This window comes from Cherax quadricarinatus, chromosome 47 (assembly GCF_038502225.1).
Source record: "Cherax quadricarinatus isolate ZL_2023a chromosome 47, ASM3850222v1, whole genome shotgun sequence".
NCBI lineage: Eukaryota > Metazoa > Arthropoda > Malacostraca > Decapoda > Parastacidae > Cherax > Cherax quadricarinatus.
Genome location: NC_091338.1, coordinates 11086749 through 11110063, shown reverse-complemented (window position 1 = coordinate 11110063; position 23315 = coordinate 11086749). Strand labels below are relative to the sequence as shown.

At 42.1% G+C, this 23315-nt stretch overlaps 1 protein-coding gene across 1 annotated transcript in view; it reads left to right on the top strand.

The window, feature by feature from the left end:
• Positions 1-23315, top strand: part of LOC128696511 (43 kDa receptor-associated protein of the synapse) — a 519541-nt gene that overhangs the window by 199338 nt on the left and 296888 nt on the right. The window lies entirely within an intron of this gene.

Genomic DNA, 23315 nt, shown 5'->3' with positions numbered 1-23315 from the left:
TGTACAGTACTGTGTTAGTAATAGTTGTACAGTACTGTGTTAGTAACAGTTGTACAGTACTGTGTTAGTAACAGTTGTACAGTACTGTGTTAGTAACAGTTGTACAGTACTGTGTTAGTAACAGTTGTACAGTACTGTGTAAGTAACAGTTGTACAGTACTGTGTAAGTAACAGTTGTACAGTACTGTGTTAGTAACAGTTGTACAGTACTGTGTTAGTAACAGTTGTACAGTACTGTGTAAGTAACAGTTGTACAGTACTGTGTAAGTAACAGTTGTATAGTACTGTGTTAGTAACAGTTGTACAGTACTGTGTTAGTAACAGTTGTACAGTACTGTGTTAGTAACAGTTGTACAGTACTGTGGTAGTAACAGTTGTACAGTACTGTGTTAGTAACAGTTGTACAGTACTGTGGTAGTAACAGTTGTACAGTACTGTGTTAGTAACAGTTGTACAGTACTGTGGTAGTAACAGTTGTACAGTACTGTGTTAGTAACAGTTGTACAGTACTGTGGTAGTAACAGTTGTACAGTACTGTGTTAGTAACAGTTGTGCAGTACTGTGTTAGTAACAGTTGTACAGTACTGTGGTAGTAACAGTTGTACAGTACTGTGTTAGTAACAGTTGTACAGTACTGTGGTAGTAACAGTTGTACAGTACTGTGTTAGTAACAGTTGTACAGTACTGTGGTAGTAACAGTTGTACAGTACTGTGTTAGTAACAGTTGTACAGTACTGTGGTAGTAACAGTTGTACAGTACTGTGTTAGTAACAGTTGTACAGTACTGTGTTAGTAACAGTTGTACAGTACTGTGTTAGTAACAGTTGTACAGTACTGTGTTAGTAACAGTTGTACAGTACTGTGTTAGTAACAGTTGTACAGTACAGTGTTAGTAACAGTTGTACAGTACTGTAGTAGTAACAGTTGTACAGTACTGTGTTAGTAACAGTTGTACAGTACTGTGTAAGTAACAGTTGTACAGTACTGTGTATGTAACAGTTGTACAGTACTGTGTAAGTAACAGTTGTACATTACTGTGTTAGTAACAGTTGTACAGTACTGTGTAAGTAACAGTTGTACAGTACTGTGTTAGTAACAGTTGTACAGTACTGTGTTAGTAACAGTTGTACAGTACTGTGTTAGTAACAGTAGTACAGTACTGTGTTAGTAACAGTTGTACAGTACTGTGTAAGTAACAGTTGTACAGTACTGTGTTAGTAACAGTTGTACAGTACTGTGTAAGTAACAGTTGTACAGTACTGTGTTAGTAACAGTTGTACAGTACTGTGTTAGTAACAGTTGTACAGTACTGTGTAAGTAACAGTTGTACAGTACTGTGTTAGTAACAGTTGTACAGTACTGTGTAAGTAACAGTTGTACAGTACTGTGTTAGTAACAGTAGTACAGTACTGTTAGTAACAGTTGTACAGTACTGTGTTAGTAACAGTAGTACAGTACTGTTAGTAACAGTTGTACAGTACTGTGGTAGTAACAGTTGTACAGTACTGTGGTAGTAACGGTTGTACAGTACTGTGGTAGTAACAGTTGTACAGTACTGTAGTAGTAACAGTTGTTCAGTACTGTGTTAGTAACAGTTGTACAGTACTGTGTTAGTAACAGTTGTACAGTACTGTGTAAGTAACAGTTGTACAGTACTGTGTTAGTAACAGTAGTACAGTACTGTGTTAGTAACAGTTGTACAGTACTGTGTTAGTAACAGTAGTACAGTACTGTGTTAGTAACAGTTGTACAGTACTGTGGTAGTAACAGTTGTACAGTACTGTAGTAGTAACAGTTGTACAGTACTGTGGAAGTAACAGTTGTACAGTACTGTGGTAGTAACGGTTGTACAGTACTGTGGTAGTAAGTTGTACAGTACTGTGTTAGTAACAGTTGTACAGTACTGTGGTAGTAACAGTTGTACAGTACTGTGTTTGTAACAGTTGTACAGTACTGTGGTAGTAACAGTTGTACAGTACTGTGTTAGTAACAGTTGTACAGTACTGTGTTAGTAACAGTTGTACAGTACTGTGGTAGTAACAGTTGTACAGTACTGTGGTAGTAACAGTTGTACAGTACTGTGGTAGTAACAGTTGTACAGTACTGTGTTAGTAACAGTTGTACAGTACTGTGTTAGTAACAGTTGTACAGTACTGTGTTAGTAACAGTTGTACAGTACTGTGGTAGTAACAGTTGTACAGTACTGTGTTAGTAACAGTTGTACAGTACTGTGTTAGTAACAGTTGTACAGTACTGTGTTAGTAACAGTTGTGCAGTACTGTGATAGTAACAGTTGTACAGTACTGTGTTAGTAACAGTTGTACAGTACTGTGTTAGTAACAGTTGTACAGTACTGTGTTAGTAGCAGTTGTACAGTACTGTGGTAGTAACAGTTGTACAGTGCTGTGTTAGTAACAGTTGTACAGTACTGTGTTAATAACAGTTGTACAGTACAGTGTTAGTAACAGTTGTACAGTACTGTGTTAGTAACAGTTGTACAGTACTGTGTTAGTAACAGTTGTACAGTACTGTGTTAGTAACAGTTGTACAGTACTGTGGTAGTAACAGTTGTACAGTACTGTGTTAGTAACAGTTGTACAGTACTGTGTTAGTAACAGTTGTACAGTACTGTGTTAGTAACAGTTGTACAGTACTGTGTTAGTAACAGTTGTACATTACTGTGTTAGTAACAGTTGTACAGTACTTTGGTAGTAACAGTTGTACAGTACTGTGTTAGTAACAGTTGTACAGTACTGTGTTAGTAACAGTTGTACAGTACTGTGGTAGTAACAGTTGTACAGTACTGTGGTAGTAACAGTTGTACAGTACTGTGGTAGTAACAGTTGTACATTACTGTGTTAGTAACAGTTGTACAGTACTTTGGTAGTAACAGTTGTACAGTACTGTGGTTGTAACAGTTGTACAGTACTGTGGTAGTAACTGTCGTACAGTACTGTGGTAGTAACAGTTGTTCAGTACTGTGTTAATAACAGTTGTACAGTGCTGTGGTAGTAACAGTTGTACAGTACTGTGTTAGTAACAGCTGTACAGTACTTTGGTAGTAACAGTTGTACAGTACTGTGTTAGTAACAGTTGTACAGTACTTTGGTAGTAACAGTTGTACAGTATTGTGGTAGTAACAGTTGTACAGTACTTTGGTAGTAACAGTTGTACAGTACTGTGTTAGTAACAGTTTTACAGTACTGTGTTAGTAACAGTTGTACAGTACTGTGTTAGTAACAGTTGTGCAGTACTGTGTTAGTAACAGTCTTACAGTACTGTGTTAGTAACAGTTGCACAGTACTGTGTTAGTAACAGTTGTACAGTACTTTGGTAGTAACAGTTGTGCAGTACTTTGGTAGTAACAGTTGTACAGTACTGTGGTAGTAACATTGTACAGTACTGTAGTAGTAACAGTTGTACAGTACTGTGGTAGTAACATTGTACAGTACTGTAGTAGTAACAGTTGTACAGTACTGTGGTAGTAACATTGAACAGTACTGTGGAAGTAACGTTGTACAGTACTGTGGTAGTAACAGTTGTACAGTACTGTAGTAGTAACAGTTGTACAGTACTGTGTTAGTAACAGTTGTACAGTACTGTGGTAGTAACAGTTGTACAGTACTGTGGTAGTAACAGTTGTACAGTACTGTAGTAGTAACAGTTGTACAGTACTGTGGTAGTAACATTGTACAGTACTGTGGTAGTAACATTGTACAGTACTGTGTTAGTAACATTGTACAGTACTGTGGTAGTAACATTGTACAGTACTGCCTCTGTTCGGCCTATACGGGTTTAGGGCCTCCATATTAATGTAATACTCGGTTCTGTAGCTTTCTTGTCACTTGTTGTATTCCACCTCCTACGTTGTGTATAAAAACCTATGTACTTGTATGTTAGAGTGAACTGCCTACACAGGTATCACGAAGCTCCTCATGACACAGGCAGGAGGGAGTTAACTGACTCTGCCTCCCTCACTGATTCTCCCTAACTAACTCTCCCTCACTGATTCTTCCTAACTAACTGTCCCTCACTGATTCTTCCTCTCTTGCAACACATAGACACACACACACACACACACACACACACACACACACACACACACACACACACACACACACACACACACACGTTTTATGGGGTAATAAACGATAGTTGACCTTGATAAAACAAGTCTGGCGAGTGAATCATTGAATATAAACAACACTGCTACATAACGTCGTAATAACATCACATATTTTGTTCATATTTATCACATAAAATTGTTGAATACTCTTCTACATTTTTAACAAAGCATCTGCCAAATTCCTACAGAGAAAAATGTACACTTTGAAGAGCCTGAGGGGCAAGCTGGGAGTTATGTCACTTGAAAAATATGACAGAAACGGCTGTGTATGTTTCATTGTATTTTCTAAATGCTTAGGCATTCAAAATGCATTGTTCGGCGAACAGTGTTTCTGTAGTGCAAAGAAGCACATGTTTGGTATTCCTGTTTACGTTGTGTATGTGTGTGTGTGTGTGTGTGTGTGTGTGTGTGTGTGTGTGTGTGTGTGTGTGTGTGTGTGTGTGTGTGTGTGTGTGTGTGTATGTGTGTTTACTCATGTATTATGTGAGGTAGTAATTGTAAGGCAGTGTGTGTGAGACAGTAAGTGTTTAATACAGTGTGTGAGACAGTAAGTGCTTTATACAGTGTGTGAGACAGTAAGTGCTTAATACAGTGTGTGATACAGTAAGTGCTTAATACAGTGTGTGAGACAGTAAGTGCTTTATACAGTGTGTGAGACAGTAAGTGCTTTATACAGTGTGTGAGACAGTAAGTGCTTAATACAGTGTGTGAGACAGTAAGTGCTTTATACAGTGTGTGAGACAGTAAGTGCTTAATACAGTGTGTGAGACAGTAAGTGCTTTATACAGTGTGTGAGACAGTAAGTGCTTTATACAGTGTGTGAGACAGTAAGTGCTTAATACAGTGTGTGAGACAGTAAGTGCTTTATACAGTGTGTGAGGCAGTAAGTGTTTAATACAGTGTGTGAGACAGTAAGTGCTTAATACAGTGTGTGAGACAGTAAGTGCTTTATACAGTGTGTGAGGCAGTAAGTGTTTAATACAGTGTGTGAGACAGTAAGTGCTTAATACAGTGTGTGAGACAGTAAGTGCTTTATACAGTGTGTGAGGCAGTAAGTGTTTAATACAGTGTATGAGACAGTAAGTGCTTAATAGAGTGTGTGAGACAGTAAGTGCTTTATACAGTGTGTGAGGCAGTAAGTATTTAATACAGTGTATGAGACAGTAAGTGCTTAATAGAGTGTGTGAGACAGTAAGTGCTTAATACAGTGTGTGAGACAGTAAGTACTTTATACAGTGTGTGAGACAGTAAGTGTTTAATACAGTGTGTGAGACAGTAAGTGCTTTATACAGTGTGTGAGGCAGTAAGTATTTAATACAGTGTATGAGACAGTAAGTGCTTAATAGAGTGTGTGAGACAGTAAGTGCTTAATACAGTGTGTGAGACAGTAAGTACTTTATACAGTGTGTGAGACAGTAAGTGTTTAATACAGTGTGTGAGACAGTAAGTGCTTTATACAGTGTGTGAGACAGTAAGTGTTTAATACAGTGTGTGAGACAGTAAGTGCTTTATATAATGTGTGAGACAGTAAGTGTTTAATACAGTGTGTGAGACAGTAAGCGCTTAATACAGTGTGTGAGACAGTAAGTGCTTTATACAGTGTGTGAGGCAGTAAGTGTTTAATACAGTGTGTGAGACAGTAAGTGCTTAATAGAGTGTGTGAGACAGTAAGTGTTTAATACAGTGTGTGAGACAGTAAGTGTTTAATACAGTGTGTGAGACAGTAAGTGCTTTATACAGTGTGTGAGACAGTAAGTGTTTAATACAGTGTGTGAGACAGTAAGTGTTTAATACAGTGTGTGAGACAGTAAGTGCTTAATACAGTGTGTGAGACAGTAAGTGCTTAATACAATGTGTGAGACAGTAAGTGCTTAATACAGTGTGTGAGACAGTAACTGTTTAATACAGTGTGTGAGACAGTAAGTGTTTAATACAATGTGTGAGACAGTAAGTGTATATGCATTCCAATTGCTACCTTGGGATATTTACCAAGACAAATGAGAGAATACAGAGAGCAGTTTACCAGGTACTGTAATAATTACTTGTGATAATTACACTAGCTGATAGAGGAGCTCAAGTTGACATGTCACCAGCCTCAATCTGCCTTCCCAGGACCTGAGGGCAGGGATTATATTGTCCCTAATTATTATCTTATTACTAGTTTGCCATTATTATTATTATTGTAATACTACTACTACTACTACTACTACTACTACTAATAATAATAATAATAATTATTATTATTATTATTATTATTATTATTATTATTATTATTATTATTATTATTACTGATGTTGGTTTCGTGTTTTGGTATTGTTTAATATGAAGTAATGTATTTCATTTACACGAAAGTGATGTGTAAAATCATTTATTATTAATCTTTCTACCAGTCTTAGTATATGCTGCAAGGAGGGAAGAAGAATGGATGGGGAAAGAAGCACAGGGAGGGAAATATAAGGGGGGGATGAGGAGGGTGGGAAAGATGGGATAGGAGGTAGGGAGGGATTTGTAGGGAAGTACTGGGAGGGAAGGATATGGGATGAATCGAATGTAGAAGATGATTAAGGAAGCATTCACAACACTGTACACTGCACTATAAGATACTTTGAGGAGGTACCACCAGTGTGGAACCTCGGTTTATGAGTGTTTCTTTAGAGAAAGAGAGAGAGAGAGAGGGGGAGATTGCCTCCACGTCTGAGGTTGTTGTGGCGTGTAGGTGGGTGTTGATGTTAGTGTGCGAGTGAGGCACCAATATGTGGGTGAGTGGGTGAGTGTTGATGTTAGTGTGTGAGTGGGGCACCAAGCTGTGGGTGAGTGTTGATGTTAGTGTGTGAGTGAGGCACCAGGCTGTAGGTGAGTGTTGATGTTAGTGTGTAAGTGAGGCACCAGGCTGTAGGTGAGTGTTGATGTTAGTGTGTGAGTGAGGCACCAAGCTGAGTAGTGGAGTAGTGCACATTGAAGCCTAGAGCACCACGGAAAAAACTAAAGGTATTTGACTATAGCAAAACAGGACGCCAAAAATTGTAGATGGCAGTGGATCATCGTCGAAGAAGAGGGGACTGGGAGGTATAGGGGTGTGCAAAGCAACACATGTTGCTTTACCTGCTTTTCTGTCTTCGTGTTTGGCTTCCAGTGCATTAGTCAAGAAGATTGTTCCCGAACGCTTGAGAGACGTGGTAGGAGCTCAAGACCCCAGGTTTACAAAAGGCAGCTAATCGGTGGGACACCCTTACAGATTCCTCCAGTAGACCAGCTCCTCCCAAAGAACACAGTCCCACTGGGACAAACCGATCATGGAAAAAATCGCCAACACAATGCTCTCCAATGCCTCAGGAAAGGACAAAGCTCGTCTCCTGGCAGTGAAGGCACCACACTCAGGAGATTTCCTGTTAGCTGTTCCCAATTCCTCCTTGGGCACTCGACTAGACCCACAGGCCATTCGGATTGGTGTTGCTCTTCGCCTAGCCGCCCCCATCCTCACCGAACATAGGTGTATTTGCGGCAGGGCGACAGCTGATCAATTCGGACTTCATGGTCTCGTGTGTCACACAGCAGAAGGGAAGTATGCCAGGCATGAAGAGGTCAATGACATCATAAAGAGAAGCCTCGCCACAGCCCGTTGCCCAGCTCAACGGGAACCCCAAGTGCAGAGGTCTGACGGAAGTCAAAAGCGTCCTGATGGAGCCACTATGCTACCTTGGAAGGATGGAAAGCAGATTGCCTGAGACTACACATGTGCCGCCACATTGGCAGACACCTACTTGCCATACTCCGTAGTGGAAGGGGGTGGAGCTGCCAGCCACAGGGAGACCCAGAAGATCCGCAAATATGAAGACCTTCCCCCTTGCTATAACTTCATCCCAATAGGGTCGGAGACCCTTGGAGCATGGGGCAAGTGTGCTCTAAAGTTCCTAATAGAGCTGGGTGAAAAGCTCATCATAGAAACCAAGGACCACAGGGCGACCAGCTTCCTCTTTCAGAGACTCAGTGTTGCAATCCAGAGAGGAAATGCCTGCAGCATTCTGGGCACGCGGCCCACCGCCGGGGAGCTGGACGAAGTATTCGAGATGTAGCGCTGAGTCACCTATGTTGTTTTACTTTCTATCGTATTTTTTGTGAATGTTTTGTCAATGTATTTTGTCTTTAAATAAAATATACATAAAATATAGGGGGTGGTAGGAGAAAATTCTCAAACAGCTTCAGGAAGAACCTTGAGTTTTCCCTGAAGCAAGTTTATTCTTTTCTCTGAGGATGAGGGTCCCTATTACAGTTCTAGAGGTGGTACCTCCCTATATATATATATATATATATATATATATATATATATATATATATATATATATATATATATATATATATATATATATATATATATATATATATATATATATATATATATATATATCAATAACATTACGGGAAACAGGTGAACTATAGGAAAAAATAGCGAAATTCTAATCGCTTTCGTGATTTCTCTGATTATCAGAGAATAGTTTCAATAATAGAAGAGAAGTGCTAGTAAGGTGAAATATGAAGTTCCACAATACCACAGTGACTAAGCGCGGTGGTAAGTACGGTACTTTGTCACGTCGTAGTTCACCCTCATCAGACTTTTGTCCTTATTTTTACTAATCCTTTATTATATGAGAAATTACAAAAGCTCTAGGAATTTCGCTATTTTTTCACTGTAGTTATACTGATAACCCATTAGGTTTATGTAGATATATAAATACATTATTTTAAATTAATATAAACTGAAGGTATAGAAATATAATGAAAACGGTCTTTATTAAAAACATGAAAAAAATATAGATTTAAAAAATTTATTATATCGCCGTTTTCTATTGCAACAATGATTCGAGGAGGAACTCTTGTGTTACTCAGGTAACTGTTAGTCTCATGGGGAAGCTGTTACTCAGGTAACTGTTAGTCTCATAAGGAAGCTGTTACTCAGGTAACTGTTAGTCTCATGGGGAAGCTGTTACTCAGGTAACTGTTAGTCTCATGGGGAAGCTGTTACTCAGGTAACTGTTAGTCTCATGGGGAAGCTGTTACTCAGGTAACTGTTAGTCTCATGGGGAAGCTGTTACTCAGGTAACTGTTAGTCTCATGGGGAAGCTGTTACTCAGGTAACTGTTAGTCTCATGGGGAAGCTGTTACTCAGGTAACTGTTAGTCTCATGGGGAAGCTGTTACTCAGGTAATTGTTAGTCTCATGGGGAAGCTGTTACTCAGGTAACTGTTAGTCTCATGGGGAAGCTGTTACTCAGGTAACTGTTAGTCTCATGGGGAAGCTGTTACTCAGGTAACTGTTAGTCTCATAAGGAAGCTGTTACTCAGGTAACTGTTAGTCTCATGGGGAAGCTGTTACTCAGGTAACTGTTAGTCTCATGGGGAAGCTGTTACTCAGGTAACTGTTAGTCTCATGGGGAAGCTGTTACTCAGGTAACTGTTAGTCTCATGGGGAAGCTGTTAATCAGGTAACTGTTAGTCTCATGGGGAAGCTGTTACTCAGGTAACTGTTAGTCTCATGGGGAAGCTGTTACTCAGGTAACTGTTAGTCTCATGGGGAAGCTGTTACTCAGGTAACTGTTAGTCTCATGGGGAAGCTGTTACTCAGGTAACTGTTAGTCTCATGGGGAAGCTGTTACTCAGGTAACTGTTAGTCTCATGGGGAAGCTGTTACTCAGGTAACTGTTAGTCTCATGGGGAAGCTGTTACTCAGGTAACTGTTAGTCTCATGGGGAAGCTGTTACTCAGGTAACTGTTAGTCTCATGGGGAAGCTGTTACTCAGGTAACTGTTAGTCTCATGGGGAAGCTGTTACTCAGGTAACTGTTAGTCTCATGGGGAAGCTGTTACTCAGGTAACTGTTAGTCTCATGGGGAAACTGTTACTCAGGTAATTGTTAGTGGTCATGGGGAAGCTGTTACTCAGGTAACTGTTAGTCTCATGGGGAAGCTGTTACTCAGGTAACTGTTAGTCTCATGGGGAAGCTGTTACTCAGGTAACTGTTAGTCTCATGGGGAAGCTGTTACTCAGGTAACTGTTAGTCTCATGGGGAAGCTGTTACTCAGGCAACTGTTAGTCTCATGGGGAAGCTGTTACTCAGGTAACTGTTAGTGGTCATGGGGAAGCTGTTACTCAGGTAACTGTTAGTCTCATAAGGAAGCTGTTACTCAGGTAACTGTTAGTCTCATGGGGAAGCTGTTACTCAGGTAACTGTTAGTCTCATGGGGAAGCTGTTACTCAGGCAACTGTTAGTCTCATGGGGAAGCTGTTACTCAGGTAACTGTTAGTCTCATGGGGAAGCTGTTACTCAGGCAACTGTTAGTGGTCATGGGGAAGCTGTTACTCAGGTAACTGTTAGTCTCATGGGGAAGCTGTTACTCAGGTAACTGTTAGTCTCATGGGGAAGCTGTTACTCAGGCAACTGTTAGTCTCATGGGGAAGCTGTTACTCAGGTAACTGTTAGTGGTCATGGGGAAGCTGTTACTCAGGTAACTGTTAGTGGTCATGGGGAAGCTGTTACTCAGGTAACTGTTAGTCTCATGGTGAAGCTGTTACTCAGGTAACTGTTAGTCTCATGGGGAAGCTGTTACTCAGGTAACTGTTAGTCTCATGGGGAAGCTGTTACTCAGGCAACTGTTAGTCTCATGGGGAAGCTGTTACTCAGGTAACTGTTAGTGGTCATGGGGAAGCTGTTACTCAGGTAACTGTTAGTCTCATGGGGAAGCTGTTACTCAGGTAACTGTTAGTCTCATGGGGAAGCTGTTACTCAGGTAACTGTTAGTCTCATGGGGAAGCTGTTACTCAGGTAACTGTTAGTCTCGTGGGGAAGCTGTTACTCAGGTAACTGTTAGTCTCATGGGGAAGCTGTTACTCAGGTAACTGTTAGTCTCGTGGGGAAGCTGTTACTCAGGTAACTGTTAGTCTCATGGGGAAGCTGTTACTCAGGTAACTGTTAGTCTCATGGGGAAGCTGTTACTCAGGTAACTGTTAGTCTCATGGGGAAGCTGTTACTCAGGTAACTGTTAGTCTCATGGGGAAGCTGTTACTCAGGTAACTGTTAGTCTCATGGGGAAGCTGTTACTCAGGTAACTGTTAGTCTCATGGGGAAGCTGTTAATCAGGTAACTGTTAGTCTCATGGGGAAGCTGTTACTCAGGTAACTGTTAGTCTCATGGGGAAGCTGTTACTCAGGTAACTGTTAGTCTCATGGGGAAGCTGTTACTCAGGTAACTGTTAGTCTCATGGGGAAGCTGTTACTCAGGTAACTGTTAGTCTCATGGGGAAGCTGTTACTCAGGTAACTGTTAGTCTCATGGGGAAGCTGTTACTCAGGTAACTGTTAGTCTCATGGGGAAGCTGTTACTCAGGTAACTGTTAGTCTCATGGGGAAGCTGTTACTCAGGTAACTGTTAGTCTCATGGGGAAGCTGTTACTCAGGTAACTGTTAGTCTCATGGGGAAGCTGTTACTCAGGTAACTGTTAGTCTCATGGGGAAGCTGTTACTCAGGTAACTGTTAGTCTCATGGGGAAGCTGTTACTCAGGTAATTGTTAGTGGTCATGGGGAAGCTGTTACTCAGGTAACTGTTAGTCTCATGGGGAAGCTGTTACTCAGGTAACTGTTAGTCTCATGGGGAAGCTGTTACTCAGGTAACTGTTAGTCTCATGGGGAAGCTGTTACTCAGGTAACTGTTAGTCTCATGGGGAAGCTGTTACTCAGGCAACTGTTAGTCTCATGGGGAAGCTGTTACTCAGGTAACTGTTAGTGGTCATGGGGAAGCTGTTACTCAGGTAACTGTTAGTCTCATAAGGAAGCTGTTACTCAGGTAACTGTTAGTCTCATGGGGAAGCTGTTACTCAGGTAACTGTTAGTCTCATGGGGAAGCTGTTACTCAGGCAACTGTTAGTCTCATGGGGAAGCTGTTACTCAGGTAACTGTTAGTCTCATGGGGAAGCTGTTACTCAGGCAACTGTTAGTGGTCATGGGGAAGCTGTTACTCAGGTAACTGTTAGTCTCATGGGGAAGCTGTTACTCAGGTAACTGTTAGTCTCATGAGGAAGCTGTTACTCAGGCAACTGTTAGTCTCATGGGGAAGCTGTTACTCAGGTAACTGTTAGTGGTCATGGGGAAGCTGTTACTCAGGTAACTGTTAGTGGTCATGGGGAAGCTGTTACTCAGGTAACTGTTAGTCTCATGGTGAAGCTGTTACTCAGGTAACTGTTAGTCTCATGGGGAAGCTGTTACTCAGGTAACTGTTAGTCTCATGGGGAAGCTGTTACTCAGGTAACTGTTAGTCTCATGGGGAAGCTGTTACTCAGGTAACTGTTAGTCTCATGGGGAAGCTGTTACTCAGGCAACTGTTAGTGGTCATGGGGAAGCTGTTACTCAGGTAACTGTTAGTCTCATGGGGAAGCTGTTACTCAGGTAACTGTTAGTCTCATGGGGAAGCTGTTACTCAGGTAACTGTTAGTCTCGTGGGGAAGCTGTTACTCAGGTAACTGTTAGTCTCATGGGGAAGCTGTTACTCAGGTAACTGTTAGTCTCATGGGGAAGCTGTTACTCAGGTTACTGTTAGTCTCATGGGGAAGCTGTTACTCAGGTAACTGTTAATGGTCATGGGGAAGCTGTTACTCAGGTAACTGTTAGTCTCATAAGGAAGCTGTTACTCAGGTAACTGTTAGTCTCATGGGGAAGCTGTTACTCAGGTAACTGTTAGTCTCATGGGGAAGCTGTTACTCAGGTAACTGTTAGTCTCATGGGGAAGCTGTTACTCAGGTAACTGTTAGTCTCATGGGGAAGCTGTTACTCAGGTAACTGTTAGTCTCATGGGGAAGCTGTTACTCAGGTAACTGTTAGTCTCATGGGGAAGCTGTTACTCAGGTAATTGTTAGTGGTCATGGGGAAGCTGTTACTCAGGTAACTGTTAGTCTCATGGGGAAGCTGTTACTCAGGTAACTGTTAGTCTCATGGGGAAGCTGTTACTCAGGTAACTGTTAGTCTCATGGGGAAGCTGTTACTCAGGTAACTGTTAGTCTCATGGGGAAGCTGTTACTCAAGTAATTGTTAGTCTCATGGGGAAGCTGTTACTCAGGTAACTGTTAGTCTCATGGTGAAGCTGTTACTCAGGTAACTGTTAGTCTCATGGGGAAGCTGTTACTCAGGTAATTGTTAGTCTCATGGGGAAGCTGTTACTCAGGTAACTGTTAGTCTCATGGGGAAGCTGTTACTCAGGTAATTGTTAGTCTCATGGGGAAGCTGTTACTCAGGTAACTGTTAGTCTCATGGTGAAGCTGTTACTCAGGTAACTGTTAGTCTCATGGGGAAGCTGTTACTCAGGTAACTGTTAGTCTCATGGGGAAGCTGTTACTCAGGTAACTGTTAGTCTCATGGGGAAGCTGTTACTCAGGTAATTGTTAGTCTCATGGGGAAGCTGTTACTCAGGTAACTGTTAGTCTCATGGTGAAGCTGTTACTCAGGTAACTGTTAGTCTCATGGGGAAGCTGTTACTCAGGTAACTGTTAGTCTCATGGGGAAGCTGTTACTCAGGTAACTGTTAGTCTCATGGGGAAGCTGTTACTCAGGTAACTGTTAGTCTCATGGGGAAGCTGTTACTCAGGTAACTGTTAGTCTCATGGGGAAGCTGTTACTCAGGTAATTGTTAGTCTCATGGTGAAGCTGTTACTCAGGTAACTGTTAGTCTCATGGGGAAGCTGTTACTCAGGTAACTGTTAGTCTCATGGGGAAGCTGTTACTCAGGTAATTGTTAGTCTCATGGGGAAGCTGTTACTCAGGTAATTGTTAGTCTCATGGGGAAGCTGCTTGATGTTTTCACCAATATTTGATATATAATTATCTTTAGCAAGTAAGTGTCATTATTCTTCGTATTTCGCTGTAATATATAACCGGAGTAGGCCAGAGTGTGGAGCAAAGTCAAAACATTGTCAAACCTAAGTTAACCATGACGTAATGATAACGAAATGTTATATAACATAACTTAATGAAATGGAATCTAATCATAACTTAATGTCGTCTCACCTAACAGCAATACCTTAACCAAATCTAAGCTAACCTAAATATAACCTGATCTAATCTAATCTTACCTCACCTAACAACAAGTTAATCTAATATAAACTAACATAACTTTGTCTTAAATTAATCAAACATAACCAAAACCAAACTTAGTCCAATCGAGCCTATCCTAACTTAAGCTTAATCTCACTTAACCTAACCTAACTTATTCATAACCTAATTTAACTTACTCTAACTTAGCCTATCGAACACATAACCTAATAAAACACCACGGTCCTCACTACCCTACCATACCACCATAAATACTGCACTACCACAGCTATACCTACTCTCCTACCACCAACACAGCCATCACCACACCTCCACCATAACCACAACACATCCACAGAAGCCTGTTCCACCACATCTCTGCTCTTCACCTCCTTAAGCTTCGAAGGAAACAAGTTTGTGTCATTCCGATACAAATCCAATTAGGAGAATCATTGAAATAAGCAATTCCAAATAACTGTAATGGGGGTTTCTTGTCAGAATTTCGACTTTAGATGCCCAATTTGTTGCAAATATTACCAATATCAGTATACGCGTAGCCCCTCGAGTGTGTACTCGAGAGAAACATTTTGGGTACGTTCTGCACGCCTGCTGGCAGTAACTGTTGTATTCCTTACGTGCATCACAGCAAGACAGGTTAAAATATCGGGCCGAGTTTCAGCTAGTTCTTCAATATATCTGCATTTATATACGGAGAATAATCGATGTGATATGCATAAGCAGAGCCCAGGGAGGAATATGTTCACAAGGCTGATATTACTGAGAGGTAAAGAAATATTGTAATATATGCGTCAGCTTACCTTCACCCAATAGCTTGCCTTCACCCACCAGCTTACCTTCACCCACCAGCTTACCTCTTCCCACCAGCTTACCTTCACCCACCAGCTTACCTTCACCCACCAGCTTACCTTCACCCACCAGCTTACCTCTTCCCACCAGCTTACCTTCACCCAGTAGCTTGCCTTCACCCACCAGCTTACCTTCACCCACCAGCTTACCTTCACCCACCAGCTTACCTCTTCCCACCAGCTTACCTTCACCCACCAGCTTACCTTCACCCACCAGCTTACCTTTACCCACCAGCTTACATTCATCCACCAGCTTACCTTCATCCACCAGCTTACCTTCATCCACCAGCTTACCTTCACCCACCAGCTTACCTTCACCCAACAACTTATCTCCTCCCACCAGCTTAGATTCACCCACCAGCTTACCTTTCCCCACCAGCTTACCTTCACCCACCAGCTTACCTCCTCCCACCAGCTTACCTTCACCCACAAGCTTACCTTCACCCACCAGCTTACCTTCACCCACCAGCTTACCTTTACCCACCAGCTTACATTCATCCACCAGCTTACCTTCACCCACCAGCTTACCTTCACCCACCAGCTTATCTTCACCCACCAGCTTATCTTCACCCACCAGTTTACCTCCTCCCACCAGCTTACCTTCACCCACCAGCTTACCTTCACCCACCAGCTTACCTTCACCCACCAGCTTACCTTCACCCACCAGCTTACCTTCACCCACCAGCTTACCTCCTCCCACCAGCTTACCTTCACCCACTAGCTTACCTTCACCCACCAGCTTGCCTTCACCCACTAGCTTACCTTCACCCACCAGCTTACCTTCACCCACCAGCTTACCTTCACCCACCAGCTTACCTTCACCCACCAGCTTACCTTCACCCACCAGCTTACCTTCACCCACCAGCTTACCTTCACCCACCAGCTTACCTTCACCCATCAGCTTACCTTCACCCACCAGCTTACCTTCACCCACCAGCTTACCTTCACCCACCAGCTTACCTTCACCCACCAGCTTACCCTAACCCAACAGCTTACCTTCACCCACAAGCTTACCTTCACCCACCAGCTTACCTTCACCCACAAGCTTACCTTCACCCACAAGCTTACCTTCACCCACCAGCTTACCCTAACCCAACAGCTAACCTCCAGCCACCAGCTTACCTCCAGCCACCAGCTTACCTTCACCCACCAGCTTACCTTCACCTACCAGCTTACCTTCACCTACCAGCTTACCTTCACCCACCATCCTACCTCCACTCACCTAGGTTACCTCCACCCACCAGCTTCTCTCCACCCCACTAAACAGAAAAGGAGAGAAAGAGGGGAAGAGACACATAAAGAGGAAGACTGTGAGACAGAGGAAAGACGTAAGATAGAGAGAGGCAGACGGGGAGACAGGAAGGAAGGCAGGTTAGAGAGGAAGCAACGTGGGGCAACAGACAGGCTGCCAGGTAGCCAGACAGGAGCCAGAGAAAACATACTCAGAGACACCGTGCTAGGAGGACAAGTGGACACAAGTGTCACTAAGATGTTGTGTATTGTGGCACCTGTCACTTGCCAACCACCACCTCTACCACCACCACTACCACCACCACTACTACTACCACCACTACCACTACCACCACCACTACCATCACCACTACTACTGCCACCACCACTACCACCACCACCACCACCACTACCACCACCACTACCATCACCACTACTACTACCACCACTACCACCACCACTACTACTACCACCACTACCACTACCACCACCACTACCATCACCACTTCTACCACCACCACTACCATCACCACTACTACTACCACCACTACCACCACCACTACTACTACCACCACTACCACTACCACCACCACCACCACCACTACCACTACCACCACCACTACCATCACCACTACTACTACCACCACTACCACCACCACTACTACTACCACCACTACCACTACCACCACCACTACCATCACCACTTCTACCACCACCACTACCACCACCACTACTACTACCACCACTACCACTACCACCACCACTACCATCACCACTACTACTGCCACCACCACTACCACCACCACCACCACCACCACTACCACCACCACTACCACCACCACTACTACTACCACCACTACCACTACCACCACCACTACCATCACCACTACTACTGCCACCACCACTACCACCACCACCACTACCACTACCACCACCACTACCACAGTGTGACTCACTGTCTCATGTACATTCATAACTTCCTGCAGTACTGAGCTGTGTTATAATCACTGCTAGCATCAGTCAGTAAATAAGAACATAAGAAAGAAGGAACACTGCAACAGGCCTACTGACCCATGCGGGGCAGGTCCATGTCTCCCCCCCCGGATTAGACCAATGACCCACCCCCTGGATTATCCCAATGACCCACTCAGTCTGGTCATTCCCACTCAAGGATGGAGCACTGTACCAGACCCAGCAGCACAAGCTAGTCAGGTCCAACTCACACCCACCCACACCCACTCATGTATTTATCTCACCTATTTTTAAAACTACACAACGTTTTAGCCTGAATAACTGTACTCGGGAGCTTGTTCCACTCGTCCACAACTCTATTACTAAACCAGTGCTTTCCTATACCCTTCCTGAATCTGAATTTTTCCAACTTGAAACCATTGCTGCGAGTCCTGTCTTGGCTGGAAATTTTCAGCACACTATTTACATCCCCTTTATTTATTCCTGTTTTCCATTTATACACCTCGATCATATCTCCCCTAATTCTACGCCTTTCGAGAGAGTGCAGATTCAGGGCCTTCAGTCTATCCTCATAGGGAAGATTTCTGATACATGGGATCATCTTTGTCATCCTCCTTTGTACGTTTTCCAGAGCATTTATATCCATTCTGTAATACGGTGACCAGAACTGAGCAGCATAGTCTAAATGAGGCCTAACCAAGGATATATAGAGTTGAAGAACAACCTGAGAACTTCTATTATTTATACTTCTAGATATGAAGCCAAGAATTCTGTTAGCTTTATTGCGAACACTAATGCACTGTTGTCTTGGTTTTAGGTTACTGCTAACCAGAACTCCTAAATCCTTTTCTCATTTGGTAGTATTAAGATCTACATTATTTAGTTTATGTGTGGCATGGTTATTTAACTGTCCAACATTTAGAACTTTGCATTTGTCAATATTAAACTGCATCTGCCACTTCTCCGACCATTGCGTCAGTCTAATCAAATCATCCTGGAGTGCTCTAATGTCCTCATTAGAATGAATTGGACGACCTATTTTGGTGTCATCAGCAGATTTGCTTATGTCGCTATTTATTCCCTATCTATGTCGTTTATGTAAATTGTGAACAACAACGGGCCCAACACTGACCCCTGAGGAACACCGCTTGTGACGTGCCCCCATTCTGATTTCTCCCCATTTATGCAAACTCTGCTGTGTATTTGTCAGCCATGCCTCTACCCAGGAAAAAATTTCTCCTCCTATTCCGTGTGCCCTAAGTTTCCTCAATAGCCTCTGGTGTGGAACTCTATCGAAAGCCTTACTGAAGTCCATATACACAATATCATATTCATTACCATGATCTACCTCCTCAAACACCTTAGTGAAAAAAGTTAGTAAATTCGTAAGACAGGAACGCCCCTTTGTAAAACTGTGTTGAGAATCATTAATCAATCTGTGCCTGTCAAGATGGCTACGAATTGCTTCGGCAATTATTGATTCCATAACTTTTCCCACTATGGAGGTAAGGCTTATTGGTCTATAGTTCGAAGCCAAGGACCTGTCACCTTCCTTGTAAATAGGTATTACATTTGCCATTTTCCACTTATCAGGCACTATGCCAGTTTGTAGTGATATGTTAAACAGATCAGCCAAAGGTATGCTAAGTTACTCTTTACATTCCTTTAACACCCTTGCAAACAGTTCATCAGGACCTGGGGATTTGTTAGGTTTTAGTTTCTCTATTTGTCTGAGGACCATGTCACTATGCAATCGTACTAGTTTATTATCATCCTGTTCTACGTAATCATTATTTCGTAGGCGCATAGACTGGAACGATACACAGATAACCCGCATATAAAAGAGAGAAATCATCGACTGACCATGGTCTACGTAATCTATTTGTGTATTTCAGGAATATCGCTAGTATTTTCCTGGGTGAAAACTGAGAGGAAGTAGGTATTTAGAATTTCACACATATCCTTATCACTGTCAGTGATCTGACCAGAGTTACTCTTAAGTGGGCAGATCTTGTCCCTAATCTTACTTCTGTATACCTGAAAGAACCCTTTTGGGTTAGTCTTTGAATCCCTTGCGACCTTAGCCTCATAATCTCTTTTTGCTTTTCTTATTCCTTTTTTTATTTCTCTCTTTAATTGAATATATTGATTTCTTAACTGCCCATCCCCTCTTTTGATACGCCTATATATGCCTCTCTTTTGACCAATGAGATGTTTTAATCTATTGTTCATCCATTTGGGACCATTTTTGTTAGATCTAATTTCCCTACTCGGAACAAAAGTTGTCTGGGCAGCTAGAACTATGCTCTGAAAAACGTCATATTGGCAACCAAGATCACCTACCTGACCCATAGTCAGGACATCCCAATTTAGCCCACCCAAGTAATTTTTCAGTCCCATGAAGTCGGCCAAGCGAAAATCTGGGACAGAGATTTGATTGCAGTTATCTGGGTAATTCCATGATATATTGAAACTAAGTGATTTGTGATCACTTTCCCCAAGCTCATCATTAACCTCAAGATTATTAATTAGTGAATCTTTGTTGGCAAGAACCAAGTCAAGCAGATTGTTTCCTCTAGTTGGTTCTGTCGCAGCCTGTTCTAAAAAGCAATCCTGAACCGTATCAAGAAAGTCACTAGACTCAAGATTTCCTGTCATATTGTTCCAATCAATTTGTCTAAAGTTAAAATCTCCCATTATCACAACATTTTCATATCTAGATGCCTTATGAATTTCGTCCCATAACAGCTTATTGCACTCCCTACCAAGGTTTGGGGGCCTATAAATCACACCCAAAATTAATTTGTCACGACCCTCGAGAAACTGAAGCCAAACCGATTCTGTGTTCGATGTTTCTAATCTTATATCATGTCTAAGACAACAATTTAAATTTTCTCTGACATACATCGCCACACCACCACCCTTCCTGTTGACCCTATCAGTGTGGAATAGTTTATAACCCTGTATGTTGCATTCAGAAGGCATTTCTCTATCTTTCAGGTTGAACCAGGTCTCTGTTATACCAATAATATCTATATTACCTACACTTGCAAGTAATTTTAGCTCATCTATCTTATTTCTTAGGCTCCTACTATTTGTATAGTAAACCTTAAGGGAGCTAGTCACTCGTTGCCCTCTGCTATCTCTCTTTGTTTGTTGATCAATTGATTTGCCATTACTAGCAACTTTATTTTGAATATTGTCTTTTAAACATATCCCTGAGGTATCCCGGTAATAACTGCTGTTTTTAACCCTAATGCTGCAGCCTGATTGTTTCTCACAAACACCCATACCTCTATAATCTATCAGTTTAAATTCCTAGACAAGTCATCAATTACCCTCTCAATTGAATCGGCTAATGCAACCACTCCATCCCCAGAGAGATGAACCCCATCCCTTGCATACATATCACGTTTGCCAAAGAAAAGGTCCCAGTTATCAATGAATGGGATTGCAAGTTCCTTGCAGTACCTGTCTAGCCAGCAATTTATACCAATTGCCCTAGACATCCATTCATTGCCCACTCCCTTTCTAGGCAAGATGCTACATATGACTGGGATCCCTCCCTTAGACCTAACTACTTCTATGGCTGACCTGTACTTATCCAGCAGCTCCTCTCTCCTGCCCTTCCCAATGTCATTACCCCCAGCACTAAGACAGATAATATTGTCCAACCTGCTGACTATGTCGCCAACACCAGCTCCAGGAAGACACGCTCTCTGTTTGACCTTTCTGTCTCTGTTACAAAATGCACGGTCCATATATCTTACCTGAGAATCGCCTATTAAAATATTCTTACCTTGATTAGCAGGGGAATCAGTGGTACCTTCAACCTCACTAACCACTGAAGTACACTAGTCTTGGAGAACAGAAAATCGATTTCCTACCTTCACATCTTCTCTATTAACTCTCCTCATCTTCCTTCTTCCTGAACTGTGAACCACTTGCCACTTAAAGCGGCTGCCACTCTCACTGCTGGTGACCATTCCTTCCTTACCAGCTAAATCCTTCTCACACTCGCTCCCAAACTCATCTATGCGAAGCTTCAGCTTCCTATTTTCCTCCTGAAGAAGTAGAATCTCCTTCTTCAACACATGAACCTGGGATTCTAAAGCACTACAACAAGCCATGGTATGGGTAACAGCCCACGCTAACTCCCAAGAGCTTAACAAGGAAACACAGTAAACAAAGTAAGAACTTGTAATTTATATATATTCCTTCAGCAGAACATATGTTCATCAATATACACTATGTACAAAATATCAAACACAAGCTAATACATACGAACAGAGATGATAGAAGACAGTAGCAAATACTGATGACTTTCTCAACAATAATATTGACTATACACTCACAAGGAAGCACTATAAGTTAGCTAATATGTTATGAACCAACTGAGGGTATAAGTGGATCTGGATGGTTCCAACACTCCATACATTATGTAACTTTCCACCTGCCAGCCCCTTAATGACAAGTTAGACAACCATAACACATCAGTCAACCAGACCGGCTAGGGTCGTATGCTACCGCTAGATGGCTATGGCTACCTTGTTAACAGCTGGTTGAGATGACGTGCAGGTTCGTGGTTGTTTTGTGTTTGTCATATACAGAGAGAATGTATAATGATGTGCAGCTCCCTGCGCACTCGCAAAACAAAGCCTGGAACAAGCACTGTAGCCTGCAACAGTGCAGGCTACAATGCCACCATACACACACTCACTTCCCAACCTCCACTGCATTAAGTCACATGACCTACGTTATGTCACATATCTTAAGCCAAGTCACATGGCATAAATCAGGGGCAGGAATACGTGACCTCAGAGTAGAGGCAGTAATAGCCTTGAGTTTCCACAGGACTTCTGCATGACACAACTTTACTGAGAGTGCTAACTGGGAGTACTGACAGTGCTAACTGAGAATACTGAGAGTACTGACAGTGCTAACTGGGAGTACTGACAGTGCTAACTGAGTATACTGAGAGTGCTAACTGGGAGTACTGACAGTGCTAACTGAGAATACTGAGAGTGCTAACAGGGAGTACTGACAGTGCTAACTGAGAATACTGAGAGTGCTAACTGGGAGTACTGACAGTGCTAACTGAGAATACTGAGAGTACTGACAGTGCTAACTGAGAGTACTGACAGTGCTAACTGAGAATACTGAGATTACTGACAGTGCTATCTGAGAGTACTGACAGTGCTAATTGAAAGTACTGACAGTGCTAACTGAGAGTATTGACAGTGCTAACTGAGAGTACCGACAGTGCTAACTGAGAATGCTGAGAGTGCTAACTGAGAGTACTGAGAGTGCTAACTGAGAGTACTGATAGTGCTGAGAGTACTGACAGTGCTAACTGAGAATACTGAGAGTATTGACAGTGCTAACTGAGAGTATTGACAGTGCTAACAGAGTACTGACAGTGCTAACTGAGAGTACTGACAGTGCTAACTGAGAATACTGAGAGTATTGACAGTGCTAACTGAGAGTACTGACAGTGTTAACTGTGAATACTGAGAGTGCTAACTGAGAGTACTGAGAATGCTAACTAAGAGTACTGACAGTGCTAACTGAGAGTACTGAGATTGCTAAGAGTACTGACAGTGCTAATTGAGAGTACTGAGAGTGCTAACTGCGAGTACTGAGAGTGCTAACTGAGAGTACTGAGAGACAGAGTAATATAACACTGGACAATAACAGTAATGTACAATGTGTTTTCCACTAAATCAAGTATATCAGTTTTTGAATCTGAAATCAAAATTATCGTAACACGTAATAAAAAAAATATTCGGGAATCAATTTTTCAGATATTTTGAGTATTACTGACGAGCTGCTGATGATTGAACAACGTGATGAACGTTCATTATTTGTGCGCTCTCATTATTATTTTAATATACGATTCCTGAAAAAAATATATGTCGCATAATTTTTTTTTCAGAGTACATAATATGTTTAAGTATTTAGAGTATTAGTGAGAAGCTGGAAACAAGTGCACATCAACAGTCATATGTACGTCAGTCATGCAGTTGTGTCACCTGTTTGATTAATAATGTCTGAA